Genomic DNA, 24,990 nt, shown 5'->3' on the forward strand with positions numbered 1-24,990 from the left:
ACCAGGGGAGGAAAACTGAGACATATTTGAACACGTCTCCCGTTCACATGGTTCATCATACTTGGGTTCCACATGCATGTTTTAGCTGAAGGAAGAATACCTTAAACCTGGAGAGTTAAGACCCGTGGAATGGGTACCATGCAATATGACTTCAAAGGGTCTTCATTTGCTCACCGAACCTCTCCAATCCTATCACTGCTGCGTTTATGCCCCTGTACACATGCTTGATTCTCTTTCGGAGACATAGCAATCCATAGGTTTTAAGATACTTACTAGTCAGGTACATTCTTAGGCGTTTAATATGCGGTGTTGAGTCCATTTCGTTGAGCAAGGAGTAGCTCTTGTCTATTCCATATTTGACTTAAGGAACTTTATCTGTGCTCATTTCAATCTCTGGTTTTATGCAGCACCCCAACTCACCTTTACCCTTAAGCAAGCATAAGTTGGTTTTCTAAATTTGAGACCCTGTTCTGTTCTGTAATTCAGTTCCTGTGTAGCCAAGTTTACATTCCGTGTATTACAGATATCTAATGATGTTTCTTTTTCTGTGTGACTTATTTCAGTTGAATCATCATACCTGAATCCACTCATTGTGCTGCTATGGGCCTGATGACACAGATTTCATTGCTGAGTGATATTGCTTTGTAAGTAAATACCACAACTTCTTTATCCATTTTTCACTTTCTGCGATGTTGAACTTGTACTGTAAACGAGGTTGTTGTAAAGAGAGCGGTTCCAAACTTTGGGGTGGCTGTGTCTTTTTGATTTTAATTTCCCTAAGCTATAGGACCATAAGTGGAAGTGCCCTAGATTCTGTTGCTTTGTTTTTTAGATGTTTCAGGAAACACCATACACTTCTCCCCAGTGGTTGTTGGCAATTTACATCCCGCCCATCAGCATAACAAGGCTCCCAGTTCTCCATGGCCTGTCCTGCCTTTCTGGATTTTACACTTTTTTCAGATGGCCCTTTTGACCGGGAGGAAGTGAGACTTCATTGTAGTGCAGATTTCCTTTGCAAGCTTGCTTGGTTGGCCAAAAAGGGCGTATGCGTTTTTTCCTGAATATATTCAGGAAAAAACGCATACGCCCTTTTTGGCCAAGTGCATCATTGTGGACGTTCTGCCTCTTTTCCTATGCTTTCAATGCAATTCCAGTCTACCTCCTGAAATCGGTTTCCTGCAATTCTGCCCCGCTTTCAAGTCCTCTTGGCAGCCTTACTTCAGTCTATTTTTGGACGGTAGCTGTCATTTATAACTCTGCAGGTTTGTGAATTACAGTGCCCCTGAGCTCCTTTCTTCAACTTGCTTTCTTGTGAACTGGCCACAACACCGCAGGATGGCTTCAGGCCCTAATCTGGTTCCGGCACGGCACGCTGAGCCTTTGGTTATTTCCTCTTCCTGGTGGGAAATGAGAGTTAAATTTGCCCGTCCAGACACCTCCAGCTAGTCTCTCATTGGTTCTCGCTATTCCTGTTCATCTTCCGCAGAAATTGCAAACTGGGCCAAACAGGAGGTTAAAGGCGCTGACTCTCCAAGTGGGGAGAGTGTTAGTAAAGCGTCTGGAATGTTGCACCCGAGTACCAGGGGAGGAAAACTGAGACATATTTGAACACGTCTCCCGTTCACATGGTTCATCATACTTGGGTTCCACATGCATGTTTTAGCTGAAGGAAGAATACCTTAAACCTGGAGAGTTAAGACCCGTGGAATGGGTACCATGCAATATGACTTCAAAGGGTCTTCATTTGCTCACCGAACCTCTCCAATCCTATCACTGCTGCGTTTATGCCCCTGTACACATGCTTGATTCTCTTTCGGAGACATAGCAATCCATAGGTTTTAAGATACTTACTAGTCAGGTACATTCTTAGGCGTTTAATATGCGGTGTTGAGTCCATTTCGTTGAGCAAGGAGTAGCTCTTGTCTATTCCATATTTGACTTAAGGAACTTTATCTGTGCTCATTTCAATCTCTGGTTTTATGCAGCACCCCAACTCACCTTTACCCTTAAGCAAGCATAAGTTGGTTTTCTAAATTTGAGACCCTGTTCTGTTCTGTAATTCAGTTCCTGTGTAGCCAAGTTTACATTCCGTGTATTACAGATATCTAATGATGTTTCTTTTTCTGTGTGACTTATTTCAGTTGAATCATCATACCTGAATCCACTCATTGTGCTGCTATGGGCCTGATGACACAGATTTCATTGCTGAGTGATATTGCTTTGTAAGTAAATACCACAACTTCTTTATCCATTTTTCACTTTCTGCGATGTTGAACTTGTACTGTAAACGAGGTTCTTGTAAACAGATCCGTTCCAAACTTTGGGGTGGCTGCGTCTTTTTGATTTTAATTTCCCTAAGCTATAGGACCATAAGTGGAAGTGCCCTAGGTTCTGTTGCTTTGTTTTTTAGATGTTTCAGGAAACACCATACACTTCTCCCGAGTGGTTGTTGGCAATTTACATCCCGCCCATCAGCATAACAAGGCTCCCAGTTCTCCATGGCCTGTCCTGCCTTTCTGGATTTTACACTTTTTTCAGATGGCCCTTTTGACCGGGGGGAAGTGAGACTTCATTTTAGTGCAGATTTCCTTTGCAAGCTTGCTTGGTTGGCCAAAAAGGGCGTATGCGTTTTTTCCTGAATATATTCAGGAAAAAACGCATACGCCCTTTTTGGCCAAGTGCATCATTGTGGACGTTCTGCCTCTTTTCCTATGCTTTCAATGCAATTCCAGTCTACCTCCTGAAATCAGTTTCCTGCAATTCTGCCCCGCTTTCAAGTCCTCTTGGCAGCCTTACTTCAGTCTATTTTTGGACGATAGCTGTCATTTATAACTCTGCAGGTTTGTGAATTACAGTGCCCCTGAGCTCCTTTCTTCAACTCGCTTTCTTGTGACCTGGCCGCAACACCGCAGGATGGCTTCAGGCCCTAATCTGGTTCCGGCACGGCACGCTGAGCCTTTGGTTATTTCGTCTTCCTGGTGGGAAATGAGAGTTAAATTTGCCCGTCCAGACACCTCCAGCTAGTCTCTCATTGGTTCTCGCTATTCCTGTTCATCTTCCGCAGAAATTGCAAACTGGGCCAAACAGGAGGTTAAAGGCGCTGACTCTCCAAGTCGGGAGAGTGTTAGTAAAGTGTCTGGAATGTTGCACCCGAGTACCAGGGGAGGAAAACTGAGACATATTTGAACACGTCTCCCGTTCACATGGTTGATCATACTTGGGTTCCACATGCATGTTTTAGCTGAAGGAAGAATACCTTAAACCTGGAGAGTTAAGACCCGTGGAATGGGTACCATGCAATATGACTTCAAAGGGTCTTCATTTGCTCACCGAGCCTCTCCAATCGTATCACTGCTGCGTTTATGCCCCTGTACACATGCTTGATTCTCTTTCGGAGACATAGCAATCCATAGGTTTTAAGATACTTACTAGTCAGGTACATTCTTAGGCGTTTAATATGCGGTGTTGAGTCCATTTCGTTGAGCAAGGAGTAGCTCTTGTCTATTCCATATTTGACTTAAGGAACTTTATCTGTGCTCATTTCAATCTCTGGTTTTATGCAGCACCCCAACTCACCTTTACCCTTAAGCAAGCATAAGTTGGTTTTCTAAATTTGAGACCCTGTTCTGTTCTGTAATTCAGTTCCTGTGTAGCCAAGTTTACATTCCGTGTATTACTGATATCTTATGATGTTTCTTTTTCTGTGTGACTTATTTCAGTTAGAATCATCATACCTGAATCCACTCATTGTGCTGCTAAGGGCCTGATGACACAGATTTCATTGCTGAGTGATATTGCTTTGTAAGTAAATACCACAACTTCTTTATCCATTTTTCACTTTCTGTGATGTTGAACTTGTACTGTAAACGAGGTTGTTGTAAAGAGAGCGGTTCCAAACTTTGGGGTGGCTGTGTCTTTTTGATTTTAATTTCCCTAAGCTATAGGACCATAAGTGGAAGTGCCCTAGGTTCTGTTGCTTTGTTTTTTAGATGTTTCAGGAAACACCATACACTTCTCCCCAGTGGTTGTTGGCAATTTACATCCCGCCCATCAGCATAACAAGGCTCCCAGTTCTCCATGGCCTGTCCTGCCTTTCTGGATTTTACACTTTTTTCAGATGGCCCTTTTGACCGGGGGGAAGTGAGACTTCATTGTAGTGCAGATTTCCTTTGCAAGCTTGCTTGGTTGGCCAAAAAGGGCGTATGCGTTTTTTCCTGAATATATTCAGGAAAAAACGCATACGCCCTTTTTGGCCAAGTGCATCATTGTGGACGTTCTGCCTCTTTTCCTATGCTTTCAATGCAATTCCAGTCTACCTCCTGAAATCGGTTTCCTGCAATTCTGCCCCGCTTTCAAGTCCTCTTGGCAGCCTTACTTCAGTCTATTTTTGGACGGTAGCTGTCATTTATAACTCTGCAGGTTTGTGAATTACAGTGCCCCTGAGCTCCTTTCTTCAACTTGCTTTCTTGTGACCTGGCCACAACACCGCAGGATGGCTTCAGGCCCTAATCTGGTTCCGGCACGGCACGCTGAGCCTTTGGTTATTTCCTCTTCCTGGTGGGAAATGAGAGTTAAATTTGCCCGTCCAGACACCTCCAGCTAGTCTCTCATTGGTTCTCGCTATTCCTGTTCATCTTCCGCAGAAATTGCAAACTGGGCCAAACAGGAGGTTAAAGGCGCTGACTCTCCAAGTCGGGAGAGTGTTAGTAAAGCGTCTGGAATGTTGCACCCGAGTACCAGGGGAGGAAAACTGAGACATATTTGAACACGTCTCCCGTTCACATGGTTCATCATACTTGGGTTCCACATGCATGTTTTAGCTGAAGGAAGAATACCTTAAACCTGGAGAGTTAAGACCCGTGGAATGGGTACCATGCAATATGACTTCAAAGGGTCTTCATTTGCTCACCGAACCTCTCCAATCCTATCACTGCTGCGTTTATGCCCCTGTACACATGCTTGATTCTCTTTCGGAGACATAGCAATCCATAGGTTTTAAGATACTTACTAGTCAGGTACATTCTTAGGCGTTTAATATGCGGTGTTGAGTCCATTTCGTTGAGCAAGGAGTAGCTCTTGTCTATTCCATATTTGACTTAAGGAACTTTATCTGTGCTCATTTCAATCTCTGGTTTTATGCAGCACCCCAACTCACCTTTACCCTTAAGCAAGCATAAGTTGGTTTTCTAAATTTGAGACCCTGTTCTGTTCTGTAATTCAGTTCCTGTGTAGCCAAGTTTACATTCCGTGTATTACTGATATCTTATGATGTTTCTTTTTCTGTGTGACTTATTTCAGTTAGAATCATCATACCTGAATCCACTCATTGTGCTGCTAAGGGCCTGATGACACAGATTTCATTGCTGAGTGATATTGCTTTGTAAGTGAATACCACAACTTCTTTATCCATTTTGCACTTTCTGCGATGTTGAACTTGTACTGTAAACTAGGTTGTTGTAAACAGAGCGGTTCCAAACTTTGGGGTGGCTGTGTCTTTTTGATTTTAATTTCCCTAAGCTATAGGACCATAAGTGGAAGTGCCCTAGGTTCTGTTGCTTTGTTTTTTAGATGTTTCAGGAAACACCATACACTTCTCCTGAGTGGTTGTTGGCGATTTACATCCCGCCCATCAGCATAACAAGGCTCCCAGTTCTCCATGGCCTGTCCTGCCTTTCTGGATTTTACACTTTTTTCAGATGGCCCTTTTGACCGGGGGGAAGTGAGACTTCATTGTAGTGCAGATTTCCTTTGCAAGCTTGCTTGGTTGGCCAAAAAGGGCGTATGCGTTTTTTCCTGAATATATTCAGGAAAAAACGCATACGCCCTTTTTGGCCAAGTGCATCATTGTGGACGTTCTGCCTCTTTTCCTATGCTTTCAATGCAATTCCAGTCTACCTCCTGAAATCGGTTTCCTGCAATTCTGCCCTGCTTTCAAGTCCTCTTGGCAGCCTTACTTCAGTCTATTTTTGGACGGTAGCTGTCATTTATAACTCTGCAGGTTTGTGAATTACAGTGCCCCTTAGCTCCTTTCTTCAACTCGCTTTCTTGTGACCTGGCCGCAACACCGCAGGATGGCTTCAGGCCCTAATCTGGTTCCGGCACGGCACGCTGAGCCTTTGGTTATTTCCTCTTCCTGGTGGGAAATGAGAGTTAAATTTGCCTGTCCAGACACCTCCAGCTAGTCTCTCATTGGTTCTCGCTATTCCTGTTCATCTTCCGCAGAAATTGCAAACTGGGCCAAACAGGAGGTTAAAGGCGCTGACTCTCCAAGTGGGGAGAGTGTTAGTAAAGCGTCTGGAATGTTGCACCCGAGTACCAGGGGAGGAAAACTGAGACATATTTGAACACGTCTCCCGTTCACATGGTTCATCATACTTGGGTTCCACATGCATGTTTTAGCTGAAGGAAGAATACCTTAAACCTGGAGAGTTAAGACCCGTGGAATGGGTACCATGCAATATGACTTCAAAGGGTCTTCATTTGCTCACCGAACCTCTCCAATCCTATCACTGCTGCGTTTATGCCCCTGTACACATGCTTGATTCTCTTTTGGAGACATAGCAATCCATAGGTTTTAAGATACTTACTAGTCAGGTACATTCTTAGGCGTTTAATATGCGGTGTTGAGTCCATTTCGTTGAGCAAGGAGTAGCTCTTGTCTATTCCATATTTGACTTAAGGAACTTTATCTGTGCTCATTTCAATCTCTGGTTTTATGCAGCACCCCAACTCACCTTTCCCCTTAAGCAAGCATAAGTTGGTTTTCTAAATTTGAGAACCTGTTCTGTTCTGTAATTCAGTTCCTGTGTAGCCAAGTTTACATTCCGTGTATTACTGATATCTTATGATGTTTCTTTTTCTGTGTGACTTATTTCAGTTAGAATCATCATACCTGAATCCACTCATTGTGCTGCTAAGGGCCTGATGACACAGATTTCATTGCTGAGTGATATTGCTTTGTAAGTAAATACCACAACTTCTTTATCCATTTTTCACTTTCTGCGATGTTGAACTTGTACTGTAAACGAGGTTGTTGTAAACAGAGCGGTTCCAAACTTTGGGGTGGCTGTGTCTTTTTGATTTTAATTTCCCTAAGCTATAGGACCATAAGTGGAAGTGCCCTAGATTCTGTTGCTTTGTTTTTTAGATGTTTCAGGAAACACCATACACTTCTCCCGAGTGGTTGTTGGCAATTTACATCCCGCCCATCAGCATAACAAGGCTCCCAGTTCTCCATGGCCTGTCCTGCCTTTCTGGATTTTACACTTTTTTCAGATGGCCCTTTTGACCGGGGGGAAGTGAGACTTCATTGTAGTGCAGATTTCCTTTGCAAGCTTGCTTGGTTGGCCAAAAAGGGCGTATGCGTTTTTTCCTGAATATATTCAGGAAAAAACGCATACGCCCTTTTTGGCCAAGTGCATCATTGTGGACGTTCTGCCTCTTTTCCTATGCTTTCAATGCAATTCCAGTCTACCTCCTGAAATTGGTTTCCTGCAATTCTGCCCCGCTTTCAAGTCCTCTTGGCAGCCTTACTTCAGTCTATTTTTGGACGGTAGCTGTCATTTATAACTCTGCAGGTTTGTGAATTACAGTGCCCCTGAGCTCCTTTCTTCAACTTGCTTTCTTGTGACCTGGCCACAACACCGCAGGATGGCTTCAGGCCCTAATCTGGTTCCGGCACGGCACGCTGAGCCTTTGGTTATTTCCTCTTCCTGGTGGGAAATGAGAGTTAAATTTGCCCGTCCAGACACCTCCAGCTAGTCTCTCATTGGTTCTCGCTATTCCTGTTCATCTTCCGCAGAAATTGCAAACTGGGCCAAACAGGAGGTTAAAGGCGCTGACTCTCCAAGTCGGGAGAGTGTTAGTAAAGCGTCTGGAATGTTGCACCCGAGTACCAGGGGAGGAAAACTGAGACATATTTGAACACGTCTCCCGTTCACATGGTTCATCATACTTGGGTTCCACATGCATGTTTTAGCTGAAGGAAGAATACCTTAAACCTGGAGAGTTAAGACCCGTGGAATGGGTACCATGCAATATGACTTCAAAGGGTCTTCATTTGCTCACCGAACCTCTCCAATCCTATCACTGCTGCGTTTATGCCCCTGTACACATGCTTGATTCTCTTTCGGAGACATAGCAATCCATAGGTTTTAAGATACTTACTAGTCAGGTACATTCTTAGGCGTTTAATATGCGTTGTTGAGTCCATTTCGTTGAGCAAGGAGTAGCTCTTGTCTATTCCATATTTGACTTAAGGAACTTTATCTGTGCTCATTTCAATCCCTGGTTTTATGCAGCACCCCAACTCACCTTTCCCGTTAAGCAAGCATAAGTTGGTTTTCTAAATTTGAGACCCTGTTCTGTTCTGTAATTCAGTTCCTGTGTAGCCAAGTTTACATTCCGTGTATTACTGATATCTTATGATGTTTCTTTTTCTGTGTGACTTATTTCAGTTAGAATCATCATACCTGAATCCATTCATTGTGCTGCTAAGGGCCTGATGACACAGATTTCATTGCTGAGTGATATTGCTTTGTAAGTAAATACCACAACTTCTTTATCCATTTTTCACTTTCTGCGATGTTGAACTTGTACTGTAAACGAGGTTGTTGTAAACAGAGCAGTTCCAAACTTTGGGGTGGCTGTGTCTTTTTGATTTTAATTTCCCTAAGCTATAGGACCATAAGTGGAAGTGCCCTAGGTTCTGTTGCTTTGTTTTTTAGATGTTTCAGGAAACACCATACACTTCTCCTGAGTGGTTGTTGGCAATTTACATCCCGCCCATCAGCATAACAAGGCTCCCAGTTCTCCATGGCCTGTCCTGCCTTTCTGGATTTTACACTTTTTTCAGATGGCCCTTTTGACCGGGGGGAAGTGAGACTTCATTGTAGTGCAGATTTCCTTTGCAAGCTTGCTTGGTTGGCCAAAAAGGGCGTATGCGTTTTTTCCTGAATATATTCAGGAAAAAACGCATACGCCCTTTTTGGCCAAGTGCATCATTGTGGACGTTCTGCCTCTTTTCCTATGCTTTCAATGCAATTCCAGTCTACCTCCTGAAATCGGTTTCCTGCAATTCTGCCCTGCTTTCAAGTCCTCTTGGCAGCCTTACTTCAGTCTATTTTTGGACGGTAGCTGTCATTTATAACTCTGCAGGTTTGTGAATTACAGTGCCCCTGAGCTCCTTTCTTCAACTCGCTTTCTTGTGACCTGGCCGCAACACCGCAGGATGGCTTCAGGCCCTAATCTGGTTCCGGCACGGCACGCTGAGCCTTTGGTTATTTCCTCTTCCTGGTGGGAAATGAGAGTTAAATTTGCCCATCCAGACACCTCCAGCTAGTCTCTCATTGGTTCTCGCTATTCCTGTTCATCTTCCGCAGAAATTGCAAACTGGGCCAAACAGGAGGTTAAAGGCGCTGACTCTCCAAGTGGGGAGAGTGTTAGTAAAGCGTCTGGAATGTTGCACCCGAGTACCAGGGGAGGAAAACTGAGACATATTTGAACACGTCTCCCGTTCACATGGTTCATCATACTTGGGTTCCACATGCATGTTTTAGCTGAAGGAAGAATACCTTAAACCTGGAGAGTTAAGACCCGTGGAATGGGTACCATGCAATATGACTTCAAAGGGTCTTCATTTGCTCACCGAACCTCTCCAATCCTATCACTGCTGCGTTTATGCCCCTGTACACATGCTTGATTCTCTTTTGGAGACATAGCAATCCATAGGTTTTAAGATACTTACTAGTCAGGTACATTCTTAGGCGTTTAATATGCGGTGTTGAGTCCATTTCGTTGAGCAAGGAGTAGCTCTTGTCTATTCCATATTTGACTTAAGGAACTTTATCTGTGCTCATTTCAATCTCTGGTTTTATGCAGCACCCCAACTCACCTTTCCCCTTAAGCAAGCATAAGTTGGTTTTCTAAATTTGAGACCCTGTTCTGTTCTGTAATTCAGTTCCTGTGTAGCCAAGTTTACATTCCGTGTATTACTGATATCTTATGATGTTTCTTTTTCTGTGTGACTTATTTCAGTTAGAATCATCATACCTGAATCCACTCATTGTGCTGCTAAGGGCCTGATGACACAGATTTCATTGCTGAGTGATATTGCTTTGTAAGTAAATACCACAACTTCTTTATCCATTTTTCACTTTCTGCGATGTTGAACTTGTACTGTAAACGAGGTTGTTGTAAACAGAGCGGTTCCAAACTTTGGGGTGGCTGTGTCTTTTTGATTTTAATTTCCCTAAGCTATAGGACCATAAGTGGAAGTGCCCTAGGTTCTGTTGCTTTGTTTTTTAGATGTTTCAGGAAACACCATACACTTCTCCCGAGTGGTTGTTGGCAATTTACATCCCGCCCATCAGCATAACAAGGCTCCCAGTTCTCCATGGCCTGTCCTGCCTTTCTGGATTTTACACTTTTTTCAGATGGTCCTTTTGACCGGGGGGAAGTGAGACTTCATTGTAGTGCAGATTTCCTTTGCAAGCTTGCTTGGTTGGCCAAAAAGGGCGTATGCGTTTTTTCCTGAATATATTCAGGAAAAAACGCATACGCCCTTTTTGGCCAAGTGCATCATTGTGGACGTTCTGCCTCTTTTCCTATGCTTTCAATGCAATTCCAGTCTACCTCCTGAAATCGGTTTCCTGCAATTCTGCCCCGCTTTCAAGTCCTCTTGGCAGCCTTACTTCAGTCTATTTTTGGACGGTAGCTGTCATTTATAACTCTGCAGGTTTGTGAATTACAGTGCCCCTGAGCTCCTTTCTTCAACTTGCTTTCTTGTGACCTGGCCACAACACCGCAGGATGGCTTCAGGCCCTAATCTGGTTCCGGCACGGCACGCTGAGCCTTTGGTTATTTCCTCTTCCTGGTGGGAAATGAGAGTTAAATTTGCCCGTCCAGACACCTCCAGCTAGTCTCTCATTGGTTCTCGCTATTCCTGTTCATCTTCCGCAGAAATTGCAAACTGGGCCAAACAGGAGGTTAAAGGCGCTGACTCTCCAAGTGGGGAGAGTGTTAGTAAAGCGTCTGGAATGTTGCACCCGAGTACCAGGGGAGGAAAACTGAGACATATTTGAACACGTCTCCCGTTCACATGGTTCATCATACTTGGGTTCCACATGCATGTTTTAGCTGAAGGAAGAATACCTTAAACCTGGAGAGTTAAGACCCGTGGAATGGGTACCATGCAATATGACTTCAAAGGGTCTTCATTTGCTCACCGAACCTCTCCAATCCTATCACTGCTGCGTTTATGCCCCTGTACACATGCTTGATTCTCTTTCGGAGACATAGCAATCCATAGGTTTTAAGATACTTACTAGTCAGGTACATTCTTAGGCGTTTAATATGCTGTGTTGAGTCCATTTCGTTGAGCAAGGAGTAGCTCTTGTCTATTCCATATTTGACTTAAGGAACTTTATCTGTGCTCATTTCAATCTCTGGTTTTATGCAGCACCCCAACTCACCTTTCCCCTTAAGCAAGCATAAGTTGGTTTTCTAAATTTGAGACCCTGTTCTGTTCTGTAATTCAGTTCCTGTGTAGCCAAGTTTACATTCCGTGTATTACTGATATCTTATGATGTTTCTTTTTCTGTGTGACTTATTTCAGTTAGAATCATCATACCTGAATCCATTCATTGTGCTGCTAAGGGCCTGATGACACAGATTTCATTGCTGAGTGATATTGCTTTGTAAGTAAATACCACAACTTCTTTATCCATTTTTCACTTTCTGCGATGTTGAACTTGTACTGTAAACGAGGTTGTTGTAAACAGAGCAGTTCCAAACTTTGGGGTGGCTGTGTCTTTTTGATTTTAATTTCCCTAAGCTATAGGACCATAAGTGGAAGTGCCCTAGGTTCTGTTGCTTTGTTTTTTAGATGTTTCAGGAAACACCATACACTTCTCCTGAGTGGTTGTTGGCAATTTACATCCCGCCCATCAGCATAACAAGGCTCCCAGTTCTCCATGGCCTGTCCTGCCTTTCTGGATTTTACACTTTTTTCAGATGGCCCTTTTGACCGGGGGGAAGTGAGACTTCATTGTAGTGCAGATTTCCTTTGCAAGCTTGCTTGGTTGGCCAAAAAGGGCGTATGCGTTTTTTCCTGAATATATTCAGGAAAAAACGCATACGCCCTTTTTGGCCAAGTGCATCATTGTGGACGTTCTGCCTCTTTTCCTATGCTTTCAATGCAATTCCAGTCTACCTCCTGAAATCGGTTTCCTGCAATTCTGCCCTGCTTTCAAGTCCTCTTGGCAGCCTTACTTCAGTCTATTTTTGGACGGTAGCTGTCATTTATAACTCTGCAGGTTTGTGAATTACAGTGCCCCTGAGCTCCTTTCTTCAACTCGCTTTCTTGTGACCTGGCCGCAACACCGCAGGATGGCTTCAGGCCCTAATCTGGTTCCGGCACGGCACGCTGAGCCTTTGGTTATTTCCTCTTCCTGGTGGGAAATGAGAGTTAAATTTGCCCGTCCAGACACCTCCAGCTAGTCTCTCATTGGTTCTCGCTATTCCTGTTCATCTTCCGCAGAAATTGCAAACTGGGCCAAACAGGATGTTAAAGGCACTGACTCTCCAAGTGGGGAGAGTGTTAGTAAAGCGTCTGGAATGTTGCACCCGAGTACCAGGGGAGGAAAACTGAGACATATTTGAACACGTCTCCCGTTCACATGGTTCATCATACTTGGGTTCCACATGCATGTTTTAGCTGAAGGAAGAATACCTTAAACCTGGAGAGTTAAGACCCGTGGAATGGGTACCATGCAATATGACTTCAAAGGGTCTTCATTTGCTCACCGAACCTCTCCAATCCTATCACTGCTGCGTTTATGCCCCTGTACACATGCTTGATTCTCTTTTGGAGACATAGCAATCCATAGGTTTTAAGATACTTACTAGTCAGGTACATTCTTAGGCGTTTAATATGCGGTGTTGAGTCCATTTCGTTGAGCAAGGAGTAGCTCTTGTCTATTCCATATTTGACTTAAGGAACTTTATCTGTGCTCATTTCAATCTCTGGTTTTATGCAGCACCCCAACTCACCTTTCCCCTTAAGCAAGCATAAGTTGGTTTTCTAAATTTGAGACCCTGTTCTGTTCTGTAATTCAGTTCCTGTGTAGCCAAGTTTACATTCCGTGTATTACTGATATCTTATGATGTTTCTTTTTCTGTGTGACTTATTTCAGTTAGAATCATCATACCTGAATCCACTCATTGTGCTGCTAAGGGCCTGATGACACAGATTTCATTGCTGAGTGATATTGCTTTGTAAGTAAATACCACAACTTCTTTATCCATTTTTCACTTTCTGCGATGTTGAACTTGTACTGTAAACGAGGTTGTTGTAAACAGAGCAGTTTCAAACTTTGGGGTGGCTGTGTCTTTTTGATTTTAATTTCCCTAAGCTATAGGACCATAAGTGGAAGTGCCCTAGGTTCTGTTGCTTTGTTTTTTAGATGTTTCAGGAAACACCATACACTTCTCCTGAGTGGTTGTTGGCAATTTACATCCCGCCCATCAGCATAACAAGGCTCCCAGTTCTCCATGGCCTGTCCTGCCTTTCTGGATTTTACACTTTTTTCAGATGGCCCTTTTGACCGGGGGGAAGTGAGACTTCATTGTAGTGCAGATTTCCTTTGCAAGCTTGCTTGGTTGGCCAAAAAGGGCGTATGCGTTTTTTCCTGAATATATTCAGGAAAAAACGCATACGCCCTTTTTGGCCAAGTGCATCATTGTGGACGTTCTGCCTCTTTTCCTATGCTTTCAATGCAATTCCAGTCTACCTCCTGAAATCGGTTTCCTGCAATTCTGCCCTGCTTTCAAGTCCTCTTGGCAGCCTTACTTCAGTCTATTTTTGGACGGTAGCTGTCATTTATAACTCTGCAGGTTTGTGAATTACAGTGCCCCTGAGCTCCTTTCTTCAACTCGCTTTCTTGTGACCTGGCCGCAACACCGCAGGATGGCTTCAGGCCCTAATCTGGTTCCGGCACGGCACGCTGAGCCTTTGGTTATTTCCTCTTCCTGGTGGGAAATGAGAGTTAAATTTGCCCGTCCAGACACCTCCAGCTAGTCTCTCATTGGTTCTCGCTATTCCTGTTCATCTTCCGCAGAAATTGCAAACTGGGCCAAACAGGAGGTTAAAGGCGCTGACTCTCCAAGTGGAGAGAGTGTTAGTAAAGCGTCTGGAATGTTGCACCCGAGTACCAGGGGAGGAAAACTGAGACATATTTGAACACGTCTCCCGTTCACATGGTTGATCATACTTGGGTTCCACATGCATGTTTTAGCTGAAGGAAGAATACCTTAAACCTGGAGAGTTAAGACCCGTGTAATGGGTACCATGCAATATGACTTCAAAGGGTCTTCATTTGCTCACCGAACCTCTCCAATCCTATCACTGCTGCATTTATGCCCCTGTACACATGCTTGATTCTCTTTTGGAGACATAGCAATCCATAGGTTTTAAGATACTTACTAGTCAGGTACATTCTTAGGCGTTTAATATGGGGTGTTGAGTCCATTTCATTGAGCAAGGAGTAGCTCTTGTCTATGCCATATTTGGCTTAAGGAACTTTATCTGTGCTCATTTCAATCTCTGGTTTTATGCAGCACCCCAACTCACCTTTACCCTTAAGCAAGAATAAGTTGGTTTTCTAAATTTGAGACCCTGTTCTGTTCTGTAATTCAGTTCCTGTGTAGCCAAGTTTACATTCCGTGTATTACTGATATCTTATGATGTTTCTTTTTCTGTGTGACTTATTTCAGTTAGAATCATCATACCTGAATCCACTCATTGTGCTGCTAAGGGCCTGATGACACAGATTTCATTGCTGAGTGATATTGCTTTGTAAGTAAATACCACAACTTCTTTATCCATTTTTCACTTTCTGCGATGTTGAACTTGTACTGTAAACGAGCTTCTTGTAAACAGAGCCGTTCCAAACTTTGGGGTGGCTGCGTCTTTTTGATTTTAATTTCCCTAAGCTATAGGACCATAAGTGGAAGTGCCCTAGGTTCTGTTGCTTTGTTTTTTAGATGTTTCTGGAAACACCATACACTTCTCCTGAGTGGTTGTTGGCAATTTACATCCCGCCCATCAGCATAAAAAGGCTCCCAGTTCTCCATGGCCTGTCCTGCCTTTCTGGATTTTACACTTTTTTCAGATGGCCCTTTTGACCGGGGGGAAGTGAGACTTCATTGTAGCGCTGATTTCCTTTGCAAGCTTGCTTGGTTGGCCAAAAAGGGCGTATGCGTTTTTTCCTGAATATATTCAGGAAAAAACGCATATGCCCTTTTTGGCCAAGTGCATCATTGTGGACGTTCTGCCTCTTTTCCTATGCTTTCAATGCAATTCCAGTCTACCTCCTGAAATCGGTTTCCTGCAATTCTGCCCCGCTTTCAAGTCCTCTTGGCAGCCTTACTTCAGTCTATTTTTGGACGATAGCTGTCATTTATAACTCTGCAGGTTTGTGAATTACAGTGCCCCTGAGCTCCTTTCTTCAACTTGCTTTCTTGTGACCTGGCCGCAACACCGCAGGATGGCTTCAGGCCCTAATCTGGTTCCGGCACGGCACGCTGAGCCTTTGGTTATTTCCTCTTCCTGGTGGGAAATGAGAGTTAAATTTGCCCGTCCAGACACCTCCAGCTAGTCTCTCATTGGTTCTCGCTATTCCTGTTCATCTTCCGCAGAAATTGCAAACTGGGCCAAACAGGAGGTTAAAGGCGCTGATCTCCAAGTGGGGAGAGTGTTAGTAAAGTGTCTGGAATGTTGCACCCGAGTACCAGGGGAGGAAAACTGAGACATATTTGAACACTTCTCCCGTTCACATGGTTGATCATACTTGGGTTCCACATGCATGTTTTAGCTGAAGGAAGAATGCCTTAAACCTGGAGAGTTAAGACCCGTGGAATGGGTACCATGCAATATGACTTCAAAGGGTCTTCATTTGCTCACCAAGCCTCTCCAATCCTATCACTGCTGCGTTTATGCCCCTGTACACATGCTTGATTCTCTTTCGGAGACATAGCAATCCATAGGTTTTAAGATACTTACTAGTCAGGTACATTCTTAGGCGTTTAATATGCTGTGTTGAGTCCATTTCGTTGAGCAAGGAGTAGCTCTTGTCTATTCCATATTTGACTTAAGGAACTTTATCTGTGCTCATTTCAATGTCTGGTTTTATGCAGCACCCCAACTCACCTTTCCCCTTAAGCAAGCATAAGTTGGTTTTCTAAATTTGAGACCCTGTTCTGTTCTGTAATTCAGTTCCTGTGTAGCCAAGTTTACATTCCGTGTATTACTGATATCTTATGATGTTTCTTTTTCTGTGTGACTTATTTCAGTTAGAATCATCATACCTGAATCCACTCATTGTGCTGCTAAGGGCCTGATGACACAGATTTCATTGCTGAGTGATATTGCTTTGTAAGTAAATACCACAACTTCTTTATCCATTTTTCACTTTCTGCGATGTTGAACTTGTACTGTAAACGAGGTTGTTGTAAACAGAGCAGTTCCAAACTTTGGGGTGGCTGTGTCTTTTTGATTTTAATTTCCCTAAGCTATAGGACCATAAGTGGAAGTGCCCTAGGTTCTGTTGCTTTGTTTTTTAGATGTTTCAGGAAACACCATACACTTCTCCCGAGTGGTTGTTGGCAATTTACATCCCGCCCATCAGCATAACAAGGCTCCCAGTTCTCCATGGCCTGTCCTGCCTTTCTGGATTTTACACTTTTTTCAGATGGCCCTTTTGACCGGGGGGAAGTGAGACTTCATTGTAGTGCAGATTTCCTTTGCAAGCTTGCTTGGTTGGCCAAAAAGGGCGTATGCGTTTTTTCCTGAATATATTCAGGAAAAAACGCATACGCCCTTTTTGGCCAAGTGCATCATTGTGGACGTTCTGCCTCTTTTCCTATGCTTTCAATGCAATTCCAGTCTACCTCCTGAAATCGGTTTCCTGCAATTCTGCCCCGCTTTCAAGTCCTCTTGGCAGCCTTACTTCAGTCTATTTTTGGACGATAGCTGTCATTTATAACTCTGCAGGTTTGTGAATTACAGTGCCCCTGAGCTCCTTTCTTCAACTTGCTTTCTTGTGACCTGGCCGCAACACCGCAGGATGGCTTCAGGCCCTAATCTGGTTCCGGCATGGCACGCTGAGCCTTTGGTTATTTCCTCTTCCTGGTGGGAAATGAGAGTTAAATTTGCCCGTCCAGACACCTCCAGCTAGTCTCTCATTGGTTCTCGCTATTCCTGTTCATCTTCCGCAGAAATTGCAAACTGGGCCAAACAGGAGGTTAAAGGCGCTGACTCTCCAAGTGGGGAGAGTGTTAGTAAAGCGTCTGGAATGTTGCACCCGAGTACCAGGGGAGGAAAACTGAGACATATTTGAACACGTCTCCCGTTCACATGGTTCATCATACTTGGGTTCCACATGCATGTTTTAGCTGAAGGAAGAATACCTTAAACCTGGAGAGTTAAGACCCGTGTAATGGGTACCATGCAATATGACTTCAAAGGGTCTTCATTTGCTCACCGAACCTCTCCAATCCTATCACTGCTGCGTTTATGCCCCTGTACACATGCTTGATTCTCTTTCGGAGACATAGCAATCCATAGGTTTTAAGATACTTACTAGTCAGGTACATTCTTAGGCGTTTAATATGGGGTGTTGAGTCCATTTCGTTGAGCAAGGAGTAGCTCTTGTCTATGCCATATTTGGCTTAAGGAACTTTATCTGTGCTCATTTCAATCTCTGGTTTTATGCAGCACCCCAACTCACCTTTACCCTTAAGCAAGAATAAGTTGGTTTTCTAAATTTGAGACCCTGTTCTGTTCTGTAATTCAGTTCCTGTGTAGCCAAGTTTACATTCCGTGTATTACTGATATCTTATGATGTTTCTTTTTCTGTGTGACTTATTTCAGTTAGAATCATCATACCTGAATCCACTCATTGTGCTGCTAAGGGCCTGATGACACAGATTTCATTGCTGAGTGATATTGCTTTGTAAGTAAATACCACAACTTCTTTATCCATTTTTCACTTTCTGCAATGTTGAACTTGTACTGTAAACGAGGTTGTTGTAAACAGAGCGGTTCCAAACTTTGGGGTGGCTGTGTCTTTTTGATTTTAATTTCCCTAAGCTATAGGACCATAAGTGGAAGTGCCCTAGGTTCTGTTGCTTTGTTTTTTAGATGTTTCAGGAAACACCATACACTTCTCCCGAGTGGTTGTTGGCAATTTACATCCCGCCCATCAGCATAAAAAGGCTCCCAGTTCTCCATGGCCTGTCCTGCCTTTCTGGATTTTACACTTTTTTCAGATGGCCCTTTTGACCGGGGGGAAGTGAGACTTCATTGTAGTGCAGATTTCCTTTGCAAGCTTGCTTGGTTGGCCAAAAAGGGCGTATGCGTTTTTTCCTGAATATATTCAGGAAAAAACGCATACGCCCTTTTCGGCCAAGTGCATCATTGTGGACGTTCTGCCTCTTTTCCTATGCTTTCAATGCAATTCCAGTCTACCTCCTGAAATCGGTTTCCTGCAATTCTGCCCCGCTTTCAAGTCCTCTTGGCAGCCTTACTTCAGTCTATTTTTGGACGATAGCTGTCATTTATAACTCTGCAGGTTTGTGAATTACAGTGCCCCTGAGCTGCTTTCTTCAACTCGCTTTCTTGTGACCTGGCCGCAACACCGCAGGATGGCTTCAGGCCCTAATCTGGTTCCGGCACGGCACGCTGAGCCTTTGGTTATTTCCTCTTCCTGGTGGGAAATGAGAGTTAAATTTGCCCGTCCAGACACCTCCAGCTAGTCTCTCATTGGTTCTCGCTATTCCTGTTCATCTTCCGCAGAAATTGCAAACTGGGCCAAACAGGAGGTTAAAGGCGCTGACTCTCCAAGTGGGGAGAGTGTTAGTAAAGCATCTGGAATGTTGCACCCGAGTACCAGGGGAGGAAAACTGAGACATATTTGAACACGTCTCCCGTTCACATGGTTCATCTTACTTGGGTTCCACATGCATGTTTTAGCTGAAGGAAGAATACCTAAAACCTGGGTAGTTGAAACCCGTGGAATGGGTACCATGAAATATGACTTCAAAGGGTCTTCATTTGCTCACCGAACCTCTCCAATCCTATCACTGCTGCGTTTATGCCCCTGTACACATGCTTGATTCTCTTTCGGAGACATAGCAATCTATAGGTTTTAAGATACTTACTAGTCAGGTACATTCTTAGGCGTTTAATATGAGGTGTTGAGTCCATTTCGTTGAGCAAGGAGTAGCTCTTTTCTATTCCATATTTGGCTTAAGGAACTTTATCTGTGCTCATTTCAATCTCTGGTTTTATGCAGCACCCCAACTCACCTTTCCTCTTAAGCAAGCATAAGTTGGTTTTCTAAATTTGAGACCCTGTTCTGTTCTGTAATTCAGTTCCTGTGTAGCCAAGTTTACATTCCGTGTATTACTGATATCTTATGATGTTTCTTTTTCTGTGTGACTTATTTCAGTTAGAATCATCATACCTGAATCCACTCATTGTGCTGCTAAGGGCCTGATGACACAGATTTCATTGCTGAGTGATATTACTTTGTAAGTAAATAGCACAACTTCTTTATCCATTTTTCACTTTCTGTGATGTTGAACTTGTACTGTAAACGAGGTTCTTGTAAACAGAGCCGTTCCAAACTTTGGGGTGGCTGTGTCTTTTTGATTTTAATTTCCCTAAGCTATAGGACCATAAGTGGAAGTGCCCTAGGTTCTGTTGCTTTGTTTTTTAGATGTTTCAGGAAACACCATACACTTTTCCCGAGTGGTTGTTGGCAATTTGCATCCCGCCCATCAGCATAACAAGGCTCCCAGTTCTCCATGGCCTGTCCTGCCTTTCTGGATTTTACACTTTTTTCAGATGGCCCTTTTGACCGGGGGGAAGTGAGACTTCATTGTAGTGCAGATTTCCTTTGCAAGCTTGCTTGGTTGGCCAAAAAGGGCGTATGCGTTTTTTCCTGAATATATTCAGGAAAAAACGCATACCCCCTTTTTGGTCAAGTGCATCATTGTGGACGTTCTGCCTCTTTTCCTATGCTTTCAATGCAATTCCAGTCTACCTCCTGAAATCGGTTTCCTGCAATTCTGCCCCGCTTTCAAGTCCTCTTGGCAGCCTTACTTCAGTCTATTTTTGGACGATAGCTGTCATTTATAACTCTGCAGGTTTGTGAATTACAGTGCCCCTGAGCTCCTTTATTCAACTTGATTTCTTGTGACCTGGCCGCAACACCGCAGCATGGCTTCAGGCCCTAATCTGGTTCCGGCACGGCATGCTGAACCTTTGGTTAATTCCTCTTCCTGGTGGGAAATGAGAGTTAAATTTGCCCGTCCAGACACCTCCAGCTAGTCTCTCATTGGTTCTCGCTATTCCTGTTCATCTTCCGCAGAAATTGCAAACTGGGCCAAACAGGAGGTTAAAGGCGCTAACTTTCCAAGTCGGGAGAGTGTTAGTAAAGCGTCTGGAATGTTGCACCCGAGTAACAGGGTACGAAAACTGAGACATATTTGAACACGTCTCCCGTTCACACGGTTGATCATACTCTGGGTTCCACATGCATGTTTTAGCTGAAGGAAGAATACCTTAAACCTGGAGAGTTGAGACCTGTGGAATGGGTACCATGCAATATGACTTCAGAGGGTCTTCATTTGCTCACCGAACCTCTCCAATCCTATCACTGCTGCATTTATGCCCCAGTACACACGCTTGATTCTCTTTCGGAGACATAGCAATCCATAGGTTTTAAGATACTTAATAGTCAGGTACATTCTTAGGCGTTTAATATGCGGTGTTGAGTCCATTTCGTTGAGCAAGGAGTAGCTCTTGTCTGTTCCATATTTGGCTTAAGGAACTTTATCTGTGCTCATTTCAATCTCTGCTTTTATGCAGCACCCCAACTCACCTTTCCCCTTAAGCAAGCATAAGTTGGTTTTCTAAATTTGAGACCCGGTTCTGTTTTGGAATTCAGTTCCTGTGTAGCCAAGTTTACATTCCGTGTATTAGTGATATCTTTTGATGTTTCTTTTTCTGTGTGACTTATTTCAGTTAGAATCATCGTACCTGAATCAACTCATTATGCTGCTACGGGCCTGATGACATAGATTTCATTGCTGAGTGATACTGCATTGTACATAAGTACCACAAGTTCTTTATCCATTTTTCACTTTCTGTGATATTGAATTTGTACGGTAAACGAGGTTCTTGTAAACAGAGGCGTCCCAATCTTTGGGGTGGCTGTGTCTTTTTGATTTTAATTTCCCTAAGCTATAGGACCATAAGTGGAAGTGCCCTAGGTTCTGTTGCTTTGTTTTTTAGATGTTTCAGGAAACACCATACACTTCTCCCGAGTGGCTGTTGGCAGTTTACATCCCGCCGATCAGCATAACAAGGCTCCCAGTTCTCCATGGCCTGTCCTGCCTTTCTGGATTTTACACTTTTTTCAGATGGCCCTTTTGACCCGAGGGAAGTGAGACTTCATTGTAGTGCAGATTTCCTTTGCAAGCTTGCTTGGTTGGCCAAAAAGGGCGTATGCGTTTTTTCCTGAATATATTCAGGAAAAAACGCATACGCCCTTTTTGGCCAAGTGCATCATTGTGGACGTTCTGCCTCTTTTCCTATGCTTTCAATGCAATTCCAGTCTACCTCCTGAAATCGGTTTCCTGCAATTCTGCCCCGCATTCAAGTCCTCTTGGCAGCCTTACTTCAGTCTATTTTTGGACGATAGCTGTCATTTATAACTCTGCAGGTTTGTGAATTACAGTGCCCCTGAGCTCCTTTCTTCAACTCGCTTTCTTGTGAGCTGGCCGCAACACCGCAGGATGTCTTCAGGCCCTAATGTGGTTCCCGCATGGCACGCCGAACCTTTGGTTAATTCCTCTTCCTGGTGGGAAATGAGAGTTAAATTTGCCCGTTCAGACACCTCCAGCTAGTCTCTCATTGGTTCTCGCTATTCCTGTTCATCTTCCGCAGAAATTGCAAACTGGGGCAAACAGGAGGTTAAAGGCACTGACTCTCCAACTAGGGAGAGTGTTAGTAAAGCATCTGGAATGTTGCACCCGAGTACCAGGGGAGGAAAACTGAGACATATTTGAACACGTCTCCCGTTCACACGGTTGATCATACTCTGGGTTCCACATGCATGTTTTAGCTGAAGGAAGAATACCTTAAACCTGGAGAGTTGAGACCCGTGGAATGGGTACCATGCAATATGACTTCAAAGGGTCTTCATTTGCTCACCGAACCTCTCCAATCCTATCACTGCTGCGTTTATGCCCCTGTACACACGCTTGATTCTCTTTTGGAGACATTGCAATCCATTGGTTTTAAGATACTTACTAGTCAGGTACATTCTTAGGCGTTTAATATGCGCTGTTGAGTCCATTTCGTTGAGCAAGGAGTAGCTCTTGTCTATTCCATATTTGGCTTAAGGAACTTTATCTGTGCTCATTTAAATCTCTGGTTTTATGAGCACCCCAACTCACCTTTACCCTTAAGCAAGCATAAGTTGGTTTTCTAAATTTGAGACCCTGTTCTGTTTTGGAATGCAGTTCCTGTGTAGCCAAGTTTACATTCTGTGTATTAGTGATATCTTATGATGTTTCTTTTTCTGTGTGACTTATTTCAGTTAGAATCATCGTACCTGAATCCACTCATTATGCTGCTACGGGCCTGATGACATAGATTTCATTGCTGAGTGATACTGCATTGTACGTAAGTACCACAAGTTCTTTATCCATTTTTCACTTTCTGTTATATTGAACTTGTACGGTAAACGAGGTTCTTGTAAACAGAGGCGTCCCAAACTTTGGGGTGGCTGTGTCTTTTTGATTTTAATTTCCCTAAGCTATAGGACCATAAGTGGAAGTGCCCTAGGTTCTGTTGCTTTGTTTTTTAGATGTTTCAGGAAACACCATACATTTCTCCCGAGTGGTTGTTGGCAATTTACATCCCGCCCATCAGCATAAAAAGGCTCCCAGTTCTCCATGGCCTGTCCTGCCTTTCTGGATTTTACACTTTTTTCAGATGGCCCTTTTGACCGGGGGGAAGTGAGACTTCATTGTAGTGCAGATTTCCTTTGCAAGCTTGCTTGGTTGGCCAAAAAGGGCGTATGCGTTTTTTCCTGAATATATTCAGGAAAAAACGCATACGCCCTTTTTGGCCAAGTGCATCATTGTGGACGTTCTGCCTCTTTTCCTATGCTTTCAATGCAATTCCAGTCTACCTCCTGAAATCGGTTTCCTGCAATTCTGCCCCGCTTTCAAGTCCTCTTGGCAGCCTTACTTCAGTGTATTTTTGGACGATAGCTGTCATTTATAACTCTGCAGGTTTGTGAATTACAGTGCCCCTGAGCTCCTTTCTTCAACTCACTTTCTTGTGACCTGGCCGCAACACCGCAGGATGGCTTCAGGCCCTAATCTGGTTCCGGCACGGCACGCTGAGCCTTTGGTTATTTCCTCTTCCTGGTGGGAAATGAGAGTTAAATTTGCCCGTCCAGACACCTCCAGCTAGTCTCTCATTGGTTCTCGCTATTCCTGTTAATCTTCCGCAGAAATTGCAAACTGGGCCAAACAGGAGGTTAAAGGCGCTGACTCTCCAAGTGGGGAGAGTGTTAGTAAAGCATCTGGAATGTTGCACCCGAGTACCAGGGGAGGAAAACTGAGACATATTTGAACACGTCTCCCGTTCACATGGTTCATCTTACTTGGGTTCCACATGCATGTTTTAGCTGAAGGAAGAATACCTAAAACCTGGGTAGTTGAAACCCGTGGAATGGGTACCATGAAATATGAATTCAAAGGGTCTTCATTTGCTCACCGAACCTCTCCAATCCTATCACTGCTGCGTTTATGCCCCTGTACACATGCTTGATTCTCTTTCGGAGACATAGCAATCTATAGGTTTTAAGATACTTACTAGTCAGGTACATTCTTAGGCGTTTAATATGCGCTGTTGAGTCCATTTCGTTGAGCAAGGAGTAGCTCTTGTCTATTCCATATTTGGCTTAAGGAACTTTATCTGTGCTCATTTCAATCTCTGGTTTTATGCAGCACCCCAACTCACGTTTCCCCTTAAGCAAGCATAAGTTGGTTTTCTAAATTTGAGACCCTGTTCTGTTTTGGAATTCAGTTCCTGTGTAGCCAAGTTTACATTCCGTGTATTAGTGATATCTTTTGATGTTTCTTTTTCTGTGTGACTTATTTCAGTTAGAATCATCGTACCTGAATCCACTCATTATGCTGCTACGGGCCTGATGACATAGATTTCATTGCTGAGTGATACTGCATTGTACATAAGTACCACAAGTTCTTTATCCATTTTTCACTTTCTGTGATATTGAATTTCTACGGTAAACGAGGTTCTTGTAAACAGAGGCGTCCCAAACTTTGTGGTGGCTGTGTCTTTTTTAATTTGATTTCCCTAAGCTATAAGACCATAAGTGGAAGTGCCCTAGGCTCTGTTGCTTTGTTTTTTCGATGTTTCAGGAAACACCATACACTTCTCCCGAGTGTCTGTTGGCAATTTACATCCCGCCCATCAGCATAACAAGGCTCCCAGTTCTCCATGGCCTGTCCTGCCTTTCTGGATTTTACACTTTTTTCAGATGGCCCTTTTGACCGGGGGGAAGTGAGACTTCATTGTAGTGCAGATTTCCTTTGCAAGCTTCCTTGGTTGGCCAAAAAGGGCGTATGCGTTTTTTCCTGAATATATTCAGGAAAAAACGCATACGCCCTTTTTGGCCAAGAGCATCATTGTGGACGTTCTGCCTCTTTTCCTATGCTTTCAATGCAATTCCAGTCTACCTCCTGAAATCGGTTTCCTGCAATTCTGCCCCGCTTTCAAGTCCTCTTGGCAGCCTTACTTCAGTCTATTTTTGGACGATAGCTGTCATTTATAACTCTGCAGGTTTGTGAATTACAGTGCCCCTGAGCTCCTTTCTTCAACTTGCT

At 43.7% G+C, this 24,990-nt stretch overlaps 1 long non-coding RNA gene across 3 annotated transcripts in view; it reads left to right on the top strand.

The window, feature by feature from the left end:
- LOC307181296 overlaps window positions 1–24,990 on the top strand; it is a 1,479,290-nt gene that overhangs the window by 1,039,152 nt on the left and 415,148 nt on the right. Inside the window, exon 5 of one of the 3 annotated variants that reach the window (XR_013826372.1) lies at window positions 21,089–21,147. The exons of the other annotated variants lie outside the window; for them this stretch is intronic. This is a non-coding gene — a long non-coding RNA (uncharacterized lncRNA). Of the gene's footprint in view, window positions 1–21,088; window positions 21,148–24,990 lie in introns of those variants that run through there. 3 annotated transcript variants of the gene reach the window in all.

The sequence above is a fragment of the Stenella coeruleoalba genome (genome assembly GCF_951394435.1).
Source record: "Stenella coeruleoalba genome assembly, contig: scaffold_34, whole genome shotgun sequence".
Classification (NCBI taxonomy): domain Eukaryota; kingdom Metazoa; phylum Chordata; class Mammalia; order Artiodactyla; family Delphinidae; genus Stenella; species Stenella coeruleoalba.